Raw genomic sequence first — 14239 nt, forward strand, 5'->3', positions numbered from 1 at the left:
CCTTGGGAAAGTCACTTGACTTCTCTGTGCCTCAGTTACCTCATCTTTAAAATACGGATTAAGACTGTGAGCCCCATGTGGGGTATGGACTAAGACCATCCTCAGTAACTTGCATCTACACCAGTGCTTAGTACAGTGCCTTCCACATAGTAAGAAATACCATTTAAAAAAAAAAGATGATTTGTGGAAAGTGGTGGGATTTTTAGGAGGGATTTGAGCACAGAGAAAGCTGTGAACTGTCGAGATTTGGGTCCAAGGAGAGTTCCAGGTTGGGGAAACAGCCTGAGTGAAGGGGCAGTAGTGGGAAAGATGACTGTGAAATAGAGTTGAAAAGGTAATTTGGGATGAAAGAAGATGGCGACCTGAGGAAGAGAGCTCATACATAAGATGGAGAGAATGGGTGAGAACCCGAGGGGCCAATTTGTAAGGAGTTTTTCTTTGATGTGGAGGGAACTGGGAGACCACTGAAAGTTTATGAGGAGAGATGTTTATCAAGCAATATTTTAAGATGATCTTTACACCAGTGTATAGTATGATTGGAGCAAGGAGAGGCTAGAAGGGAGGGAGGCAAATTAGGACCCTGATGCATGAGTCTAGCCATGAAGAGAGCAGGATGGTAACTATTTGGGTGGAGAGGAATGAGTAGATCTGGTTATTTTGTCAAGGAAGAGTGGAAAGGATCAATTATGTAAAACATTTTTAAGTGATATAAAAAGGCTTAATCAATTGCATTTATTGAGTACTTACTGTGTGCAGAGCATGGGACTAAGCACCTGGGAGGGTATAAAATAACATAGCTGGTAGTCACGTTCCCTGCCCACAATGAGCTTACAGTTTAATGTTTCAAAGAACAATAATAATAATGGTGGTATTTGTTAAGCACTTACTATGTGCCACGCACTGTTCTAAGTGCTGGGATAGATACAGGGTTATCAGGTTGTCCCACGTGGGGCTCACAGTCTTAATCTCCATTTTACAGATGAGGTAATTGAGGCAGAGAGAAGTTAAGTGGCTTGCCCAAAGTCACACAGCAGACAAATGGCGCAGCCAGGATTAGAACCCATGACCTCTGACTCCCAAGCCCATGCTATTCTTTATATAGGTTGAATGTTTGATATTTCTTCTATTTAACTTTCTTAAAAAAAATTGCTACTATGATTTCCCCTCTCAGGATTGCACCTGGAGAGTTCCCAGTATTCTACCAGGCTTGGCTATGGAATGGAGAGTCAAGCAGACGCCTACCCATTCCATTCCTAGCTTGAGCAGTGTTTAGCAAGTGGAAGGCAATCTGCTACAAGTCAAATGTTGGAAACTCACTTGTGCTGGACAGCAGTGGCATGGGAGAGAGTCGAGGGCAGATACTCAAGTTTACCGCACGAAAGAAGGCAATGATAAACCACTTCTATATTTTTTCCCAAGAAAACTCTATGGATACACTACCAGAACAATTGCAGATGGAGATGGGGCATTCTGGAAGAGATGTGTCCATGGAGTTACTATGGGTCAGAGACAACTCGACAGCATAAGGCAAGACGAAGATTCGAAGCTTAAACAAAAGGCAAATAAACCCTATTGCCATGGGACACACCTTGTTTTCACCTAAAAAAAAAAAATCAATTGATTTTTCAGTTCATCTTCCCCACTGTCATTTCATGTACTCTGAAGATCCCAGACAGAGACTGTCAGACCTATCCCTTCATCTGCTCCCAAACTGTCTCCTCCTTGGTCCATGAGGCTGTAAACTCCTTTTGGGCAAAAATCTTGTCTATCAACTTTATTGTAGTGTAGTCTCCTAAGAATTGTGTATGTGGTCTGTGAATACAAAGCTCTCAGTATTGAGGAAATATATGTGGTAGAAAAGAAGCAGTCGGTTCTAATGGAAGGAGTACAGGCTTGGGAGTCAGAAGGACTTTGGTTCTAATCCTGGCTCCGGCATTTGTCTGCTGTGTGATCTTGGACACTCAGTTACCTCATTTTGTAAAATGGGAATTAAAATGGTGAGCCCACTAAGGGACTGGGACTATGTCCAACCTGTTTAGTTTGTATCTACCCAGCACTTAGTTCAGTGCATGGGACATAGTAAGTGCTTAACAAATATCATAAAAACATTGTGCAGGTAGGGGAGGAAAAAAGAAAGTGAGGAGAAAAAGTCAGTAGAGCTAACATAAAAACTTCCATTGTTGTAGTTCTTTGAGGATTATCAGGACAATCAGCAACACTTTATCAGCTTATCCCAGCTAAACTACTGATTCTTCTCTGGTCTCCCTGCCTCCAATTTCTGCCCTTTGCACTGTATACTTCCTTCTGCCGTCTGGACCAATTTTTTAGAGCATCGTTCTTACACATTTCCCACTCCTTAAAGCCTTTGACTGATTAGCCATTCCTTTCCACATCAAGGAGAAATTTCTGATTGTTGATTATTATTATTACTGTTATTATTAACTCAGCCCTGACACTTTGCTCTTCTGATCTTGCCTTATTTATCCTCCCTCTTCTTCAACTACACTCTGGTTTGCCTTCTTCAATCCTCTCCTGCTTATCTTCTCCCTGTGCCTTATTTTCACCTTCTCCCACATCCGATCACCGGTTCCTGGCTTGAACTCCATCTCCCTTCAAATCTGCCACAGCATAACTTTTCCAGTCTTCAAAGTCCAGTCAAAGTCCTTCTGAAAATCCACCTCCTCCAAGAAGACTTCCCAATTAAATTTTATTCTCCCCTGGTCATATTTTTCATCTATAATTTCAGCACTTTTGTGCCACCTTGGCATTTATAAATTCAGTCACCCTAGCACTTCTGTATATGTCATTTACATGCTCTGTTATTTAAGTACTTACTCATCCATCATTCCACTGTTTTTTTCACATCCTTCCTTTATTAAAATGATATTATCTCTGTCCCACTCCAGTTTTTTGAGGGCAGGGATCATGTCTGCTACCCTTTTTGGGATCTACCACTACTACTAATAATAATAATTTTGGCATTTGTTAAGTGCTTATTATGTGCTCGGCACTGTACTAAATGCTTTGGTGGTTACAAGCAAATCAGATTGGATACAGTCCCTTGCCGATACAGAGCTCACAGTCTTAATCCCCATCTTACAGATGAGTAAACTGAGGCACAGAGAAGTTAAGATCACCCAGTGGACAAGTGGTGAACTCCTAGGACCATGCTCTATCCTCTAGATCATGCTGTTTCCCAAGCATTTAGTACAATTCTCTGTACCTGTTCTGCCCAAAGAACATTTACTGATTGACTAGAGGAAAGCATTACCAGGAATGCATTATATGGATGAAAACTCATCTATGCTTTTGATGAAGAAAAGATCAAAATGTTTAAAGGGATATTCATTTGCTTCAATACTTTCTCATGGATTCCTATACCTAATAGCTAATGCTTGCTCCTACATTGCTCTCCCACCTCATTTCTATTTTCAACTCCTCACGTTCTGGTGACTCCTTCCTCTGTGTCTTCAAAAATGCTAAAAATGCTGTCTTTCAATCTTCACAGCCCATGAAGCTATCACCCCATTTCCCTGCTCCCATTTCTCATGACGAAGTGGAGAGAGACTGGGCCTGGAGTCAGGTTATGGGTTCTAATTCAGGCTCCGCCACTTGTCTGCTGTGTGGCCTCAGGCAAGTCACTTCACTTCTTCGTACCTCAGTTACCTCATCTGTAAAATGGGAATTACGACTGTGAGGGTTATGTCCAACCCGATTTGCTTGTATCCAACCCAGTGCTTAGTACAGTGCCTGGCACATAGAAAGCACTTAACAAATACCATTATTATTATTCCTACCCAAACTCCTGGAACAGGCCATATATATCTGCTGCCCTTATTCTACCCCTCCATCCACTCAGTAGATATACAGTCGGCCACAAAATTCTGTCAGTTCTACTTTCACGACATCTCTAGAATCCACCCCTCCCTCTTCATCCAAATTGCTATCACACTGATCCAAGCACTTTGCATATCCTGTCTTGACTACTGCATCAACCTCCTCACAGACCTTCCTGTCTCTCCTGTCTTTTTCCTCTCCAGTCCATATTTTACTCTGCAACCCAGAACATTTTTCTAACAAAAAAGAAAGAAAATGTTCAGGCCATGTGCATCCTCTCAAAAATCTCCACTGGTTGCCCATCCATCTCTGCATCAAACAGAAACTCCTCACCATCAGCTTTAAGGCACTCAATCAGCTCTCCTCCTCCTATCTTACTTTGCTGATCTCCTACTACAATCAGTGTGGCCTAGTGGATAGACTCTAAGCCTGGAATTCAGATGACCTGAGTTCTAATCCTGACTCTGTCACTTGTCTGTTGTGTGACCTTGGGCAAGTTCATTCATTCAATCGTATTTATTAAGCGCTTACTGTGTGCAGAGCACTGTACTAAGCGCTTGGGAAGTACAAGTTGGCAACATATGGAGACGGTCCCTACCCAACAGCAGGTTCACAGTCTAGAAGGGGGAGACAGACAACAAAACAAAACATATTAACAAAATAAAGTAAATAGAATAAATATGTACAAGTAAAGAAATAGAGTAATAAATATGTACAAACATATATATACATATATACAGGTGCTGTGGGGAGGGGAAGGAGGTAAGGTGGGGGGATGGGGAGGGGGAGGAGGGGGAGAGGAAGGAGTGGGCTCAGTCTGGGAAGGCCTCCTGGAGGAGGTGAGCTCTCAGTAGGGCTTTGAAGGCAAGTCCCTTCACTTCTCTGTGCCTCAGTTCCCTCGTCTGTAAAATGGGAATTAAGACTATGAGCCCCATGTGGGACATGGACTGTATGCAATACAATTTGCTTATGTCCACTCCAGCGCTTAGTGCAGTACCTGGCACATAGTAAGTGCCGAACAAATACCACTACAATTATCATTAGCTTTGCTCTTCTAACATCCACCTACTCATTATACCTCTATCTTGTCTATCTCACTACTGATCCCTTGTTAATGTCCTCTCTCTGTCCCTGTACTCCCTTTCCATTCTTACCTGACAAACCACTACTCTCCCAGTCTTCAAAGGCCTACTAAAATCTTATCTATTCCAGAAGAAGGTCTTCTCAGACTGAAGCCTCACTTCTCCTATGCACTTGGGCATATACACTATAAGCACTTTTTCACACCACCCCCATAGTTCCTATGAACATATGCCTCTGTAATGTATTTTTAATGTCTATTTCCCTTTCTTGTTCATAAGCTCCTTGTGGGCAGGGATCATGCCTACCTAATCTATTGTATTGCACTCTCCCAACTTCTTAGTAAAGTACTCTGCACACAGTAAGTGCTCAATAAATACAGCTGATTAATTAATTGATTGATCTCTTCTCAGCCCTCTGTAATCAGACTTTCAACTCCTCCAACTCCAGTGAGGCAGTACTCTGGAAAGTCACCTGGTACTTTGAAATCCAAGGGGCTAAACCCTAATTTTCCTTGATTCCTCTCTGTCTATCAGTTCTCATATTCAATTTGCTACCACACTTTGTTGGTAATGATTCCAGTATCCACCTATTTGTATTCATTCATTCAATCATATTTCTTGAGCACTTAATGTCAGCAAAAAAACTGTACTAAGTGCTTGGGAGAGTACAATATAACAATCAACAGGCACATTCCCTGCCTACAATGAGCTGACAGTCTAGAGATGAGCTTACAATCTTTCTACCCAAACAGCTCATACAAATTCATTCATTCAATCACATTTATTGAGCACTTACTTTGCGCAGAGCACTATACAAAGCGCTTGGAAAGCACAATTCAGCAATAAAGAGACACAATCCCTTCCCACAACAGGCTTGCAGTCCAGAAGACAGGCTTACAGATCTAAACACGAGACTATTTTTTAGTCATCTTCCTTGCCCATCTCCCTGTTTCCAGCTTCTCTCACCTCCAATTTGTACTGCACCATTTGTACGGTTCATCTTCTTGAAGAGTCACTCAGGACACATCTCTACAGTCCTCAGAACTGTCCACTGGTTTTCTTTGTCCTTCTGCATCACACCAAAACCCCTCACATGGTTTCAGGGCTCCAATTAACTCTTCCTATTTTACATATATGCTCTTTTTACCAGACACTCCAAGCTCCCTCTCTTCATTCCTCTCAAGCTAACCTACCTGTACTCCCCCATTTTTTTAAATGATGCTTGTTAAGCACTTACTACGTGCCAGGTACTGTACTAAGTCCTGAGGCAGATACAAGACAACTGGGTTAGACACAGTCAATATCCCATGTAGGGCTCATAGTCTGAATCCTACTTTTACAGAAGAGGTAACTGAGGCACAGAGAAGTTAAGTGATTTTCCAAGATCCTTCAGCAGACAAAACACAGAGCCAGAATTAGAATCCAGGTCCTCTGTCTTCCAGGCCAGTACTCTTTCCACTAGACCACACTGCTTCCCTCCACTCTTGCCTCTACTGGTGTCATTCCCTTCATCTATGCTATTTCCCAGTCTGCAGTTCCTGTCTTTACAAAATCCTGAAAACCATAGCACTCCCCACATTCCAGATGACCTGCTCCAAGTCATATGAACTCACCAGCAATCACCAGCATTATTTACACGTTTATACTTTTGTATATATTCATTTATATTCATTTGTATATATGTTATTCAATTAGTTCCTTTGATTGCTCTAGTTGTAAATCTTTTTATGTCTGCCCATATTATAATAGTGTAAGCTCCTTGTGTGAGGGAATATATTACTTCTATGTGAGCCTGTTGTTGGGTAGGGACCGTCTCTATATGTTGCCAACCTGTACTTCCATGCTTACTTTAGTGTTCTGCACACAGTAAGCACTCAATAAATACAATTGAACGAATGGTATTCATTGAGCACTTACTGTGTGCAGAGCACTGTAAAGAGCACTTGGGAGAATACAACTGGGCAAGTCACTTAAATTCTCTGGCCCTCAGTTCCCTCATCTGTAAAATGGGGATTAAGACTGTGAGTCCTGTGTGGGACAGGGACTGTGTCTAATTAATTTGTTTCTATCCCAGCAGTGCCTGGAACATAGTAAGTGCTTAACAAATACCACAATCATCATCATCATCATCATCATTACAATATAACTGAGTTGATAGACATGATCCCTGCCCATAATGAGCTTACAGTTTAGAGGTAGAAACGGGCATGAATATAAATAAATGAATTATGAATACATAAGTACTGTGGGCTGAGGGAGGGGTGAATAAAGGGTGCAAATCCAAGTGCAAGGGTGACACAGAAGGGAGTGGGAGAAGGCTGAATGAAAGAAGAAGTGAGGGCTTAGTTGGGGAAAGCTTCCTGGAGATGATGTGCCTTCAGTAAGACTTTGAAGGTAGGAAGAGTGATCCTCTGTCACTCCCCCGATCGGTAAGTTCCTTGTGGATAGGGTAGGGATCAGGTCTTCCAACTCTGTTGCATTGCACTCTCCCAAGTACCTAATACAGTGTCCTGCACACGGTAAGCACCCAAAATATACCAGTGATTGATTTGGGATCCTGACACTTATGGTTGTGGGAATGTTATTGTCCTACTTACACCAATTCTTCCTTCACCAATCTTCCATCCAATCACAAATCTTTATAGGAATTCCGAGCTGAACAATAACCCCAAATGATGCCCTCCAAGAAAAGAAGACAGTGCATCTTTTGGGAATGCTAGCTATCAACGAGACCTCAGATATCTGAATCTGCTACCTTCCTCAAGATTCTTTGGGGCATCAAGGGCTAGGAATATTTGCTGTTGAATGGACTCCAGCTTGATGCAAATGTGGATGGTGGCAAGATCAGGTACATCTAATTCCCTTTTTATTCAATAGTGCATGAATTACCTGGATCATTGGTTCAAAATTGCCACTTAAGCACATGTTTATGCAAGATTTCATGCCAGATATGTATTTCTCATATCCTGTTATAGCTAACTGGCAGAATCAAACAAACACTTTTCTTTCCTAATACTAAGTAGAATAAAGTATCCAAAACCCATCAGTCAAGAATATTCTGATCTTTCTGTTAGGACAACGGATGTCTGGGTAAATGTTATCATTTTGCCTATTTTTGTAACTTTGAGAAATGGGCGACTTTGCCTCACTTTACAACAAAAAGGGAAAGTGTTCGGTTTTTTTCTTTTTCCCAACTCAATTTTTTTTCATCTTGGAACTCTGATCAAATTTCATATTAAGACAAACTCAATTTAGTCCGTAATCCCATAAAGGGGACACAATAGCTGTTTCACATTCCAGCAGCCCAAAAATCTGCAATTTTTTTCCTTTAAATAATGTTTTCCTTTGTCTCTAATTTCCTTCATAAGAAAACATTCTCTTGGACAATTACCCCTCTAATGGGCTTGCCAAAATCAATTTCAACTTTAGCTATCTCAGAGAGTTCAGTTATGGAGTGAGGTTTTCCTGTTGTTTTCATGTTGCCTGTACTTTTGAAGCGTATTTAACTAAAGAAGTTTTCTCTTTTCCTTACTCAATTTGAAATTATTGAGCTTCCAGAAAATGCATGGGGCTGCCTAGCCACTAAGGGGTGAGATGTCTTCAATGAAACCAGGAATACTGTTCAAGTGTGCCTTGGGTGGACTAGTGTTCCCTTTAAAGAACAGAAAAAGGAAAATCAAACCCAAATGCTAATAATGGAGCAAACAGAAGCTGCTTCCTTTTCAATTAGTAAAATCTGCTGCTGTTTTTTTCCTTTGCTATGATTTTGGGGAATAGACTAAATTCTGTTTGTTTCGTCAGGCTAAGAGAAAGTTTATTTATATTTTTAAATTCTCTTGTCAACTTTTCCAATTTGACTTGTAAATCATCTGATTGGCAGCTGCTGCTCAGAAGGGCTGGTGAAACACCACTCAGCATGAGACTGGGCAGCCTCCCAATACTGGAGGGGAACCTTCCAGCCACCTGGCTCCATTTTCAACTGTGAGAGAGGGTCTCTGTTCAGAAGTCTTTTATCCAGTTGGGTTCAGGGCCGGGAAAAGCTAAAATGTTGTCAGCCAGTCAGGTGTGCATGTTGATATCAGACTTCCCAGGATGGGCACTGTAGCAAGATCAGTAATACTTGGCTTCACACATCTGTCCTGTGCATTCTTGCTGCTCATTATCACTGATGGTATTTACTGAGCACTTACTGTGAGAGGAGCTCTGTACTAAGCAGTTGGGAGAGGTCAATACAATAGAGTTGGTAGATGTTTTCATAGAGTTTTCAGCCTAGAGGGGAAATCGAGGCAAAAGGAGGTTAAGTGACTTGCCAGCACTTTGATCCTGAAGTCACCCTCCTGACAGCATTTAGAGCATAAAGCCTTCACTTAGCTTGAACACTTACTTCATCAATGTTCATTATTAATGGTGTTTACTGTGTGCTTACCTAGTGCCTGAAAGAGTACATTACAGCAAAGTTGTTAGACACATTCCCTGCCCACAGTGAGGTCACAAGAATTTGCCTGGAGCTAAGGATCGGGTTTTTTCCATGCAAACTTGGTTCATAAAAGGTTATTCTCAATGACAAAATCCTCTCAAAGTCCCCACTTATCTCACTCTTCCTTATTTGAAGAACTCAGTAATGGTAAACCCAACTCCTTTACAGAAACCTACAAGAAAAAATCCAGTGAATCCAAAATGCTTAGGCTTTCATTATTAGGGCTTACTCCTGGTCTTGTAGGAATTATGACAATTTATGGCTAGAGAAGCAGCGTGGCTCAGTGAAAAGAGCACGGGCTTCGGAGTCAGAGGTCATGGGTTCAAATCCCGGCTCCACCAATTGTTAGCTGTGTGACTTCGGACAAGTCACTTAACTTCTCTGGGCCTCAGTTACCTCATCTGTAAAATGGGGATTAAGACTGTGAGCCCCCTGTGGGACAAACTGATCACCTTGTAACCTCCCCAGTGCTTAGAACAGTGCTTTGCACATAGTAAGCCCCAATAAATGCTATTAGTATTATTATTATTGAGAAGCAGCGTGGCTTAGTGGAAAGAGCACAGCCTTGGGAGTCAGAGGTCATGGGTTCTAATTCCAGCTCTGCCACTTGGCAGCTGTGTGCCCTCGGGCAAGCCACTTAACTTCTCTGTGCCTGTTACCTCATCTGTAAAATGGGGATAAATACTGTGAGCCCCACATGCGACAACCTGATTACCTTGTATCTACCCCAGTGCTTAGAACAGTGCTTGGCACGTAGTAGCACTTAACAAATACCAACATTATTATTATTACTTGGATTACCATCTTTAGGAATTTTTTTGGAGCCTAATGATCATGGCTAGTTGATAGAGCATGGACCTGGGAATCAGAAGGACCTTGGTTCCCAACCTGGCTTCACCATTTGTCTGTGTGACCTCGGGCAAGTCACTTAACTTCTCAGGAACTGTTATATCATCTGCAAAAAGGGGATTAAGACTGTAAGACCCATGTGAAACTTTGATGGAGTCCAACCTGATTAGCTTGCACCTACTTAGAACAGTGCACTTAACACTGTGCACAGTGCCTAGTGAGCACTTAACAAATACCACATAAAAAAAAATAGAAAAGTCAGCCCTGGAGTCAAAATTATGAAAAATACATGAGGAGACGGACTCTCTGGTCTAAATTTCCCAGTTATACATCAATTCTCCCCTGCACCGGGGACAATATTTTTCTCTGTTCTCTGCCTGATCCTCCACTAAAAGCAGGCTTATATCCTGGCTGATGACTGGGGATTTTCCCAGACAGAACAAGATGTTTTATTTTCTTTTTATTTTTTGTAGTTTGTAGTTTAAGCTCTGAGGCTATATCACCACCTATCGCTAGCCTGTAGTCTTCCCTTCTATCTGTGTTTCACTACTTCAGGAAACCTTTCAAGACCACGCCACCTGTCTCCAGTTACTGCAGTCATTCATTCATTCATTCATTCAATCGCATTTATTGAGTGCTTACTGTGTGCAGAGCACTGTACTAAGCGCTTGGGAAGTACAAGTTGGCAACATATAGAGACGGTCCCTACCCAATAATGGGCTCACAGTCCCCACCCTTTGCCCTTCTCACCAAGGTTCCTTAGCTCCAGTGCTTTTTATTTTCTTCTAGGAGATCAGGAACTGGAACTATCAACATCAAATCCAAGCCTGGTTGAAAGACTAGAAGCGGGAAAAGGAAGATTCCTCAATAATATCCATCCCTGAAACCCTATGTGGGGGCCATTGCACAGGTATTTAGTAAGGTAGAGGACAAGTTACATTTTTGAAAAACTTCCTCTCCATTTCTCTCTTCTCAGTCTAGGTCTAATATTAATACATGTTTAAAGGGAATGCTGTTTATAATGTATATTTTTAATTCCCTTAAATTTTTCCGTACGACCCAAACCATCCATTTTGTCCCGTACTATACCCAAAAAGCTAAGCCTTTCAGGCTCGCCGGTTATATAGGATGGAAAAGTGTAGAATGAACTATTAAACTGTTCCTTATAAACAGCTGTGAGTGTCTATATTTCTGATGTAACAGGAGCCACAAAATAACTAGAATAAATGTTTCCATGGCCTCAACACTCACTGTTTTCCAATGCAGCTGCAGCTCGACAGACATGAAGTAGAACTCTTACTTTCATTTTTTGGCACAGTTGAAACCTTGGGGATGTGAGTAAACTGGGATTCAATTTATTCTCCGACTTGGTCGTAGAGTGGGACCCATCTCTGATCAGTCAAGACCGTGCATTTCTGAATTTGTAAATGTCAGGATCGTCCTCCCAGACACTTTGAGAGAGGTCCACTAGGTGGCAATATTTTGTTGTATTTTTTGTATTTTTTTGTATTTTTTTGTATTTTTGTATTTTGTTGTATTTTTCGTTGTATTTTGTTGTATTGTGTTGAGGACTTTGGAGCCAACAACATCCTAACTTTAGGAATCATCCCTCCCTGCTACCGTTCAGACAATCTGACCGTTGAGAAGGTGGAGAAGCTGCATTAATATTTCCTTTAGAAAACATTCAAACCGAATGAGGCTAAATCCTACTTTTTACATCTGGAAACAAAAATCCCAGCAGTTCTTTGCTAATGCTCTGTTCACCATTTGATTTTACATTTGTGGAGCTTGGCATTAGTGTCCTAATAATCAGGATACTATATCAAGAGAGCTCTTTCCCATTCCAATGTAGGTAGTTTTGGTTTCCTTGTCACTAAAACTCTTTCTATGGGAAATGATGATTGAGGTTGATTTTCAATTGTTCAGCAATTAATTAAGGTGTGCGGTGTAGTAATATTTTGTTAGTATGTTTGGTTTTGTTCTCTGTCTTCCCCTTCTAGACTGTGAACCCGCTGTTGGGTAGGGACTGTATATGTTGCCGACTTGTACTTCCCAAGCACTTAGTACAGTGCTCTGCACACAGTAAGTGCTTAATAAATGTGATTGATTGATTGATTGATAGTAATAATAATAATAATAATAATAATAATAATAATGTTGGCATTTGTTAAGCCAACAGGTCTTCTAGACTGTGAGCCCACTGTTGGGTAGGGACTGTCTCTATATGTTGCCAACTTGTACTTCCCAAATGCTTAGTACAGTGCTCTGCACACAGTAAGCGCTCAATAAATACAATTGATTGATTGATTGATTGATTAAGCACTTACTATATGCAAAGCACTGTTCTAAGCGCTGGGGGGGAGATACAAAGTGATCAGGTTGTCCCATGTGGGCTCACAGTCTTAATCCCCATTTTACAGATGAGGTAACTGAGGCTCAGACAAGTTAAGTGACTTGTCCAAGGTCACACAGCAGACATGTGGCGAAGCCGGGATAGTAGTGATGGTATTTAATAAGAATCTCCTCAATAAATATATTATGTGTGTGGGTATGTACAGCAAAAATACAGGAGTTGCCACTTGTCTGCTGTGTGACCTCGGGAGAAACAGCATGGCTCAGTGGAAAGAGCACAGGCTTGGGAGTCAGAGGTCATGGGTTCTAATCCCGGCTCTGCCACATGTCTGCTGTGTGACCTTGGGCAAGTCACTTAACTTCTCTGAGCCTCAGTTACCTCATCTGTAAAATGGGGATTGAGACTGTGAGCCCCAAATGGGACAATCTGATCACCTTGTATCCCCTTCAGCGCTTAGAACAGTGCTTTGCACATAGTAAGCGCTTAACAAATGTTATTATTATTATTATTATTAAAGACTGTGAGTCCCACGTGGGACAACCTGATGACCTTGTATCTACCCCAGCACTTAGAACAGTGCTTTGCACATAGTAAGCGCTTAACAAATAGTATAATTATTTATTATTATTATTCCTTGCCCATGAGGAACTTACAATTTAAAAGGAGAGAGAGGTTTAAAAACTTGCAAATCATGGAATCAGAATAAATACTTGAATGTATAATCAAATATACAAGTGTGAATAAGTGTTGGAGACTGGGTATAAATAAATATATGTGTTAGAGATGGCTCTCAGGATTGGCCCTGGAGAGTTTCCCATACTCTACCAGTTTTGACTACAGGAAGGAGAGTCAAGCAGAGGCATATCCACTTTATTCCTAGCTTGGGTAGTGGCTAGTGAGTGGAAGAGAATCTACTATGAGTCAAAACTCACCTATGCTAGGCAGCAGTGGAATGGGAGAGAGTTGAGGTCAGAGACTCAAACTGACTATATGGAAGAAGACAATGGTAAACCACTTCCGTATTTTTCTCAAACTCTTTGGATCCACTACCAGAACGATTGCAGAGGGAGGTGGGGCGTTCCGGGAGAGATGTGTCCATGGACTCGCTATGGGTTGGAGATGTCTTGACAGCATAAAATAAGACAAGAGATGGCAATTGGGTGGAGAGAATTTGATTCGGGGAATTCATGGGAAAGACATGCTGGAGGAAGTGGACTTTCAGGAGGGCTCAGAAAGGCAATAAGGTTTGCGGCCTGGTGGATTTTTTATTTTATTTTTATTTGTATTTCCTTGGGGGGAGAGAACAGTGTGAGGTTGGAAGTGGGAAGAATGAGTGCAGGGAGGAGCAAAGAAGAGAGATGTACTAGACTGTAAGCTCCTTGAGGGTTGGGCTCTTTAAAAAAAATGATGGCATTTATTAAGCGCTTACTATGTGCATAGCACTGTTCTAAGCACTGGGGTAGATACAAGGTAATCAAGTTGTCCCACGTGGGGCTCACAGACTTAATCCCCATTTTCCAGATGAGGGAACTGAGGCCCAGAGAAGTGAAGTGACTTGCCCAAAGTCACACAGCTGACAAGTGGCGGAGCTGGGATTTGAACCTCTGACTCCAAAGCCCTAGCTCTTTCCACTGAGCCACG

At 41.6% G+C, this 14239-nt stretch overlaps 1 non-coding gene across 1 annotated transcript; it reads left to right on the forward strand.

Moving 5' to 3' along the window:
* Positions 1 to 1161: 1161 nt before the first annotated feature.
* Positions 1162 to 1299, forward strand: LOC119926377. The gene has a single exon (XR_005450258.1). It is a non-coding gene; the product is annotated as a small nucleolar RNA SNORA7 (small nucleolar RNA).
* Positions 1300 to 14239: the final 12940 nt, after the last annotated feature.

The sequence above is a fragment of the Tachyglossus aculeatus genome, chromosome 3 (genome assembly GCF_015852505.1).
Source record: "Tachyglossus aculeatus isolate mTacAcu1 chromosome 3, mTacAcu1.pri, whole genome shotgun sequence".
Taxonomy (NCBI): Eukaryota; Metazoa; Chordata; class Mammalia; order Monotremata; family Tachyglossidae; genus Tachyglossus; species Tachyglossus aculeatus.